Source organism: Amphiprion ocellaris, chromosome 7 (assembly GCF_022539595.1).
Source record: "Amphiprion ocellaris isolate individual 3 ecotype Okinawa chromosome 7, ASM2253959v1, whole genome shotgun sequence".
Taxonomy (NCBI): domain Eukaryota; kingdom Metazoa; phylum Chordata; class Actinopteri; family Pomacentridae; genus Amphiprion; species Amphiprion ocellaris.
Window position 1 is genome coordinate 28,341,981 of NC_072772.1, and position 8,727 is coordinate 28,350,707.

Here is an 8,727-nt window from a genome sequence, read left to right on the forward strand (position 1 = left end):
AATAACTTTGGGCACTCGAAAAGATGTTGCACATCTTGATTTTCTTCTTTCAGTTTTTGCAAAATAATTTTTGATTACCTCTTTTGTGAAATAGGGTATCAAAAAATTCAACTTTCCTCAATTCTTTTTAACGATATGTTGCTTTCTAACTGTGTCATACTGCATTCGAGACCTTCTTGAGTTCTATCTACTTCTAGCCATGGCTAAGACCTTCTGTGGTCGAAATGTTATATCAATCATTTCCTATTGTTTTCCCGTTTCTTCCTTGGTCAATACAAATGCCCGGACTATTTAGGAGGTTAATACAGACTCAAAGAAGCAGACTGTTAGCATCAATCTCTTTTCATTCTTTAAGGTAAGTGGTTTTTGAAGCTTGACATATTGTGTTTCATTAGGCTTAAGCTTAGATGTTCAAAAGCCAAACTCTTGATAGAGGAAAATGAAAAACGTGTTGCTACGAATAGTCTGTTAGTCTAAATGTCTGTAGCTTCAGTCAGTATTCTGCTATAAACAGTCATGAGAAGTTAAGAAAACAGCTGACATGGTATCAGCAGATCACTAACCTCTTAAAGGAATGTGAGTTAGTTAACCCAGTTAACTCTTTTTAATAATTTTGGGCAATTTCTTTTTTTTTTATGACAATATAGATTCATGCACCTCTATGGAAATTGCGCCACTGTGGCTAGAAGTGGAGGGACCTAAAAAATGTTTTGTGTGCAGTATGATACAGTTACAATGCTGTAAATCATAAAAACTGAAGTTATATGTGTTTGATGTTTTGCTTTACAAAAATCCAAAACAACTAGAATCAACATGTACAATATTGTTCCCACAATACTGGAAAAATGGTAGTTCTATGTACTATAGATGTTTCACTATTTGTATTTTGAATTTGTTTCCATGCTTGTCTCCTATCTCCTCCGTGTAAACACTGCCTGCAGTTCACTCCAGTTCAGCCAAAAAGTCATAGAATTTTTGTGACAGCTGTTCACAGCGGAGTTATTCATTGAATCCTGATTGGCCCAAGGAGCACAGATTTGTTTGTTCTTGTTCCAGAAACTGGGTGGTGTAAATGGATTATATGTGACGAACTTTAACATGAGAAACAGAGTAAAGTCATTTTGACGGAATTTTCGATTTTAACATTAGATTTGGTTAATTTTCCCGACAGCCTGGTTGATTTTTAGTGTAGTTTTTGGCTTAGATGTCACTGTGGTTGCCTTTAAAACCCGACAGCTGGTTTTAGTGTTCAGAGATTTAAGCTTTATTTATTCAGGGAATCCCACTGGGACCAAGATCTCCTTTTTCATTTAAAAAAAAAAAAAAAAAAAAGTCATTTTAGCCTTATGTGAAGCCACTCCATGATCTATAAGGAGAGGTGTAGAAATGTAGATATATTTTTATAACAATGTTGGTCCAGCCTATCAGGCCACCCATATGGCCCACACTTTGTAGCAACAAGGGTCACCTGTGTTCTGTCAGAACTGTACAGATGAAACTCAACACTCCAGGGAGCTGCCTGCAGAAATCACATCTATAAAGCAGCTGATCTCTCTGAGCATCTCACCAGTTGGTCATGGCCAGTAGTGTCTCAACTGGGTAAGGATGATCCATGACATGTTCCTAAATACAATAATTGTTCTGCTTGGAAGTAAACAAATCTGAGGCTTTCTATTTGTGTATTTTGCTCCCAGAGTTTTAGTCCAGTATGTTATATACAGTGTTTCATGTTTAACTGAAATGTATGTGGACTTGAAGTGAAGTGGCGCAGATGTATTCAGCTTTTTAATTTGGTAAGTTCTGTCCTTAGCTGTGACACTCCTTCCACAACTATCTCTTTACACAATTCTTATCTTTTTGTGTACTGTCATGTGTTTGGTAAACTGATGTTGCATATCAAAGGATTATGCTAATTATTAATTACTAATGAACCAATGATTTTTTTTTTTTAATTTTGCAGGAAGGAAGACCACAGAAATGGACAACATGTACAACACATCCTCTGTTTTACAGCTAAAGGGCTTCAATATCTCCTCTGAAAGCGTTTTTCCTGCGTTTCTCTTTGCAACTCTGAGCTACATGATTATCGTTTTCTGCAACCTTATTTTAATCCTCACCATTGTGCTGAACAAATCTCTGCATCAGCCGATGCATCTGATTCTGCTTAACCTTCCTATAAATGACCTTCTAGGCTCCTCGGCACTCTCTCTACAACTCATTAAAGAAATACTGACCAACAGTGGGACGATACAACACTCAGCTTGTGTCGCTCAGGCATTTTTTATCCACATCTATGGAGCAGGTGCTGTGTTCATTCTGACTGCTATGGCGTATGACAGATACATCGCCATATGTTGCCCTCTGCAGTACAGCACTGTCATGACTTGTGCTCACATTATGAGAATAATCTCAGCTGTATGGATAAGCAATTTAGCTTTAATAGGCGTGCTATTTTTTCTGCTTTTGCGCTTGCCCCGCTGTGGATCTGAAATAACACATCTCTACTGTGATAATCCATCTTTGCTGACTTTGGTCTGTGCCGACACAACCATCAACAACATTTATGGGCTTTGTATTGTGGCCGCTTCACAACTGGTGGGTAATGGGATGATTTTATACACGTATCTCTGCATCCTTATTGCATGCTTCAGATCTAAACATTCAGACACAAAAGCCAAAGCTCTGCAACTTGTGCTACTCATCTCACTGTGTTTCTCTTGTTGGAGTGTCTCGGTCTTTTCACAATCATATCATACAGACTAAAGAACATTTCGCCACATTTAAGAAGATTCATGGGGTTGTCGACCTTAATTTTCCCCCCAACATTGAATCCAATCATCTATGGATTGAAAACAAAAGAAATTCGAGAAAAAATAGTACATGTTTTAAGGAATAAAATCCTTCCAACTTAATTTTTTTTCAACTTGCCCTTATGCAGGAGCATTTTATTTTTGATTTTCTTCACCTACCAACAATGTTTTTCTTGACATGCTACCTTATTAAGTTCTATATTCGTGTTAACTCATTGCCCATCGCTTTACTAAAATGTTCTTTGACTGTCTGCTCAAGAAAATTTCTGGCATAAGTTAATTTTCAGAAAATACATATGAAAACAACACTACAGTATATTTTTAGTAGCAATGAACTCTTCTATAACTATTGTACATTGTAATGCCAAGTAATTAATGCAATATTTTAAATATGTAGCTCGTTAGTGCTTTATCATTATGCCACTGTGCATTAAAAGAAATTGCGATCTTATTATTAGTATTATAATGATATCATTTTGTCTCCTCCAGCAATTGTACAAACATTTTTACAAATAAATCAATAGCATTTGTAAATCGTTTAGGCCTTGAGCTATGTTGTCAGTTTTTACTACAGAAATGTGGTATTTCTGATGTGTGTTTAGCTCAAGACGACTGCTGTTTTTGACAGATAAAACACAGTTTTTATATTTTATTTGTCTTCTGATATGTAGCTGTAAATGCAGTGTCACATCAAAGTTTGCAGTAACCTTGTCAATATTGCTATTATTGTATTTTTTGTTTTAATAATGCTCACAAAAACTTGTCCAAGTAATATGAGGAAATGTTTGCCAATACTTTGTACAACAAGGGTTTTGAGTTCATTGAGATTGGATATGCTAGAGGAGGATTTAAGAGATGAAATGTATTGAATTGAGAATTTGAAGATCTAGATTCAGCGCATAATGTCTGTGTACTGTTATGGAGACTGAAATTGTTGGTACAAAAATTTAAATAACAATAAGATAAATTCAAGACAGAGCAATGAGATTTTGATTAAAATGAATATTCTTACATCCAAGTTACATGTCACACATAGTATCTTGTATGCTGCTGATTAGATATTTACTAACTTGAATGACGCATCTTATTCTATGGCAGTAATTCCAAATTAGAGTAAAGCACCATAAGTTTGGACTAACATGTACAACCTATTGGAGGAGCACTGTGTTGAATATAATAAACACAGCAATCAGTGCTCAAAATATCTAATGTACACCTTCAGCAGCTTCCATTTCATAAGGTTGTAACAGTACAATACTACAAGTACACCAGAGGGCATCATCAGCATATACTTCAGTCAGTCACACTAACATATAAGCAGACAGCATATGAATTTGCTCTCTACATATCTGCTGCATTTTGTGTAATTTGCTGCCCTCTTGTGTCTGCCAAGATCACTATAAGATTTAGGAGGACAAAGTGAAAATAGTAAAAGCACACTGTTGGATCGACTAAAATCAGCAATCAGAACAAAGCTTGAAAAATGTTTTAGTCAGCACAAAGCAAGCCACACACTTAAGAAAATGTGCACCGAGAAAGAAATAAAAACACATAAAACCGAACCTGTTTGGTTTACCTCATTTCACACTGACTGAACCTTATCACAACCAGATAAGTTATTTAGTAAACAGACATAATGGTTGCATGTTTGCTTATCTTTGTTTAGCCTTTGTCCTCGTTTTTGCCTGTATCTTGCCGTGGATTGCTCTTGAAACTGTATGCGAGTGTGTTCAAACACACTTGTTCAATAAAGCTGATTTTTAATAAGAGTAGTGACTTTTACCAGTAAATTAATGCTTGTAGGTTGTTGTATATTGTTTAAGCAAATTTTTAATACAGAAAGACTCTGTTTACTCTATTGTTATTGTTTTGGTATAATAGACGTAGACATGTAGCCCTAACTACATTGTTAAATACTGTAACTACTCAACTGTACCACTGACACTCTCCTCACCAACTCGGTCATCTATTCTACACCGCTATGCTGATGTTAAATACTGTATTTACATTCAATGAAAACATTTGTAAAGGATAGTAGAACATCTTGCCAATGTAGTAAATGATTTTAAAGATGTTTGAAAATCTTTAGAAACACTGTAAATGAACAGAAATCCTCAAAATGATGACTTGGGAAAAAAAATGAATTACTAGTTGCTAATAATTGTTTTATAATCATTCTTACAGTGACCTTGACAATAAATGCTCTTTGGCTGCACATGGTGGTGACATTTGATATTGCACACCTCGAATTCATGACCACATATAGACCTTGCAATATATAGCATCTACATAGTTCATTTCCAAACCTAAGCCCTATCTCAATTTGGCTTTTATTACCAAAAACTGATATTTATTGGGATGCAAATAATGCAGACTAACATATCAAAGAATTCCTGGGATGAACAAGCCACTCTGCGGTGGACCATTTATTAATCATGAATTGTTTATCATTAGGGCTGCAACTAACAATTATTTTAATAATCGATTAATCGGTCGATTATTTTTTCAATTAATTTATGAATCGGATAAAAAAAACAGATTTTTAAATTTCGCCTCTCTAGTCAGAAATAGAAGATTCGGACTGACAGCAAATAAGATCATTGTAGTGAAGCCTTTGTCTTCAACCATCGACAGAGGCCTCGTGTCAGTGACGATCATGTTGAGGATGCTCTCAGTCAAGTCAGCTGCTTGCTGTGGTGTACATGATGTCTCTCTCATCATGAAGCCTGTCAATGCAATTCATCCTGCCTCACTCCAACACAGACCAGTGTCTTCATTCACACTGTCAGAAATTTAAAACTTGAGGCTTAATCTTTAAATTATTACCACCATTGTGTGTAAGTTACGTTTATTTATAGTGCATACTGAAACCCTGCTTAAGCTGATTAAAGTGAAATAAAAAGTGTCTCTCTCACACACATGCCCTATCACTGTCATTAATCAGCTAACAAGCAAATGCTAGCATCAAGCGAGCTACCAGAGAGACTAACGTTACATTAAAAACGGGACAAACGTAGGATAATGTAGTGACTTAAGGTGCGTGTCCACGAGATGCGACACACCGCATGTGGCATGCTGGTCCGGTCACGGTGTGTTTCCAGCTGCGGTCCAGTGTGTTTACCTGGAGCGGGCCGCAGCTCATTTGCATAAAGTAGACTCAACTTCTGCTTTATGCAAGTTCGATGGGGGGCGGTGACAGAGACGGACGGAGGAACGACCTGAATATTCGGCTCGGTTCATAACGTCCCGGGGGCGGGGGATACCACAGTCGGGACGAATATTCGGCTATTCGGGTCCAGCCCTATCTGCAGGTGTTTTGTTTTTTTTTTGCTTTGTTTTTTTTACAACTTTATTTCAGTCAACCAGCACTGACAAAGCTCTGCAGGTGAAGTAGACGGCTCTGCAACATGGCGAGTGACGCATGGATCGTGCCACACAACGAATCGATAATGAAATTCGTTGCCAACGATTTTAATGATTCGTTGTTGCAGCCCTATTTATCATATCAATATATCTTACATTTTTCAAAACGGTGATAATAACTTACTGAAGTTTAAAAAAAACTATTACTATTACAGTTTAAATAATAACTATATTTTTACCCAGTTTTCATAATGTATCACAGCTTTGTAAAAAGTCATAAAAATATGCAGTTTTTATGTATCATAAAATCCTGTGAAAGGTGGAGTCTGTGATTCTGGAGAAAAAAAATATCCCACACACTGTGTATTTACTTAGCATGTTTCGACAGCTAGCATGTGCCACATTGTTATGGTTCTTTGTGGCTCTGTGCATTCCTTCCTTGTAGTGAGCCATTTTAGTGCCTGTTTCATTTATGTGAATTAGTTTGAGGGCTTCTGACCAGGACTAGTTCCTGTGCATTCTTCAGATCGTGTTATTCCAGCTACTTAGACTGGTACTGCTAATCTACCTGGGTATAAATGTGCACCTGTTAGTATGCTCGCTACTGAGCCTCTTATATCTTTATGTATTCTGTAGCCCCTTGCTAATGGTTACTTATAGCTTTGCCATATATTTGATTGATATCTCTGATTGATATATTTTATTTGTTTAGCTGAGACACTCGTCCCATTGCCTGAAAACTTGGCTAGATTTTGTTCATTTCACCCAACTGCACTCACTGTCAGCTATCCTGAAAGGGTGCTGCTTCCTTTGTGTTTCAGTATTTTTTTTTTTTACTTTTCCAGGTGATTTTGCAAGTTGGAACGCTGTTAGTTGGTTTAACATCATCCACAGACCTTGCTTTTCTTTGCAGTTCTTCCTGATTTATATGTTAATGGAGCTACAATGCAATAAATAACATCAAAAACAACTGGCTTAATGTTGCCTCCCTGTAACAAGTCATTCCTCTTTATCCCACAAACAGGAACATGCATAGGACAAACTGCAATAGTGCTATTTGGTCAATGCTATTGGATGTCCTCAGCCTGAGCTTTTCGATCACACGAATTTTTAACTAATTAGCATGAGCACAGCACTATGCCCAAATTGCCCAATTGTTCATATCTGTGGCTGCACAGGAACACAAAAGAAAGCTGTAAAAAAAATGTCATTATATATTCCACTGGGAATATACACTGTTCTAATTAATCCTAGGTTAAAGTAGCACTTTTTTGATGGCCTGAACCCAGTAAACCTCATTGAAGTCTTTCTCACAGTGCTCCTTTACTAAACACTCACAATGTTTTCAGCTTGCCAACACAGATGCGTTCTCTTCCCCTGGTTGCAGTATTTACAAAAAAACAGTACTCAATAGGTATTTAAACAGTAGGAGGCATCTACACTACATAACACACTGTTGTCATTTAGGGTCAGTGCTTTGTACAAACTTGGGAGTCTTTTTTCAATATGCACACAGAATGAATAACTAACCATGAGGAGATATTCACTTATATGAAAGAAAAGTATGGTGGATTAGAATCTGAAACTTTGCCTGTAACTATTAGAGAATAGGACTTAAGACAACTGTATAACAAAAAAAAAATGTGACTAGTTAGAATGACCACTTCACAGGTGCATGCCTCTCAACCAGTCAAGGACCAGTTTACATCTATGTCTGTACACACCATAGACTGTACATAAAAATGGGTAGAGCAACTGTGACATCATTGTCGATTTTTCTGTAAATGGGACCATAATTGACATAATGAACATCATGTTGTGTTCAAAAATCTTGAAACTAACAATCGAAATTATAAACTCATTAGGAAAATGTGTACTGAGGTACAGGATCAAGTGAGAATTAGGCTCATTTTCTCACTGTCTTCTATACAGTCACCCCCTGCTGGCTGTTAGAAAGAATGCAGGTTTAGGTTTCAATGTCTCTGGCCAGGACAATTGCTCGAACAGAAGCATAAAAATAGAAATGCAAACAAGCCATAAGATTTTACTTTAATAGCTCGGCTAACAGCCCCTTGAAGCTCTAATTTTCTTACGCTGAACAACAAAAAAGTACTATTTGATGTTACGGCGAGTGCTGAGGCTAAAATGCAGGGAACAGATTACAGACACAGATAAAGTTTTAGAATGCTTTATTTACAACACAGAACAACAAGAAGAACTATGCCGGAAACTAGGAAACGGAACCGGAAGTATAACTAACCTGAATCAACAGGACGGATTAAGCCCCTCTAGTGGGCTGGCGGAATAATTACAAAAACCAAGTAAACTATGAAAACCCACGGTTGGCAACACCAAGGCAGGAATTCTAAAACAACAAGAATACTTAGGAACTACTAAGAACTATGCTACTGTAATCCAATTAACTAACCCAACAACAAAATAACTATTTTCAAGACTACTACCTTCTACTACTGGACAACATATTATTCATCTTTAATAGAGGAAAAAAAGAAAAACCCCAGGTTTCTCTTCAGCACTGTAGCCAGGCTGACAA

General features: G+C 36.8%; 1 pseudogene; it reads left to right on the plus strand.

Annotated features, from left to right (window-relative positions):
• Positions 1-1,595: 1,595 nt before the first annotated feature.
• On the plus strand, positions 1,596-3,339 carry LOC111571531 (olfactory receptor 52B2-like; annotated as a pseudogene).
• The last annotated feature ends 5,388 nt before the right edge of the window (positions 3,340-8,727 follow it).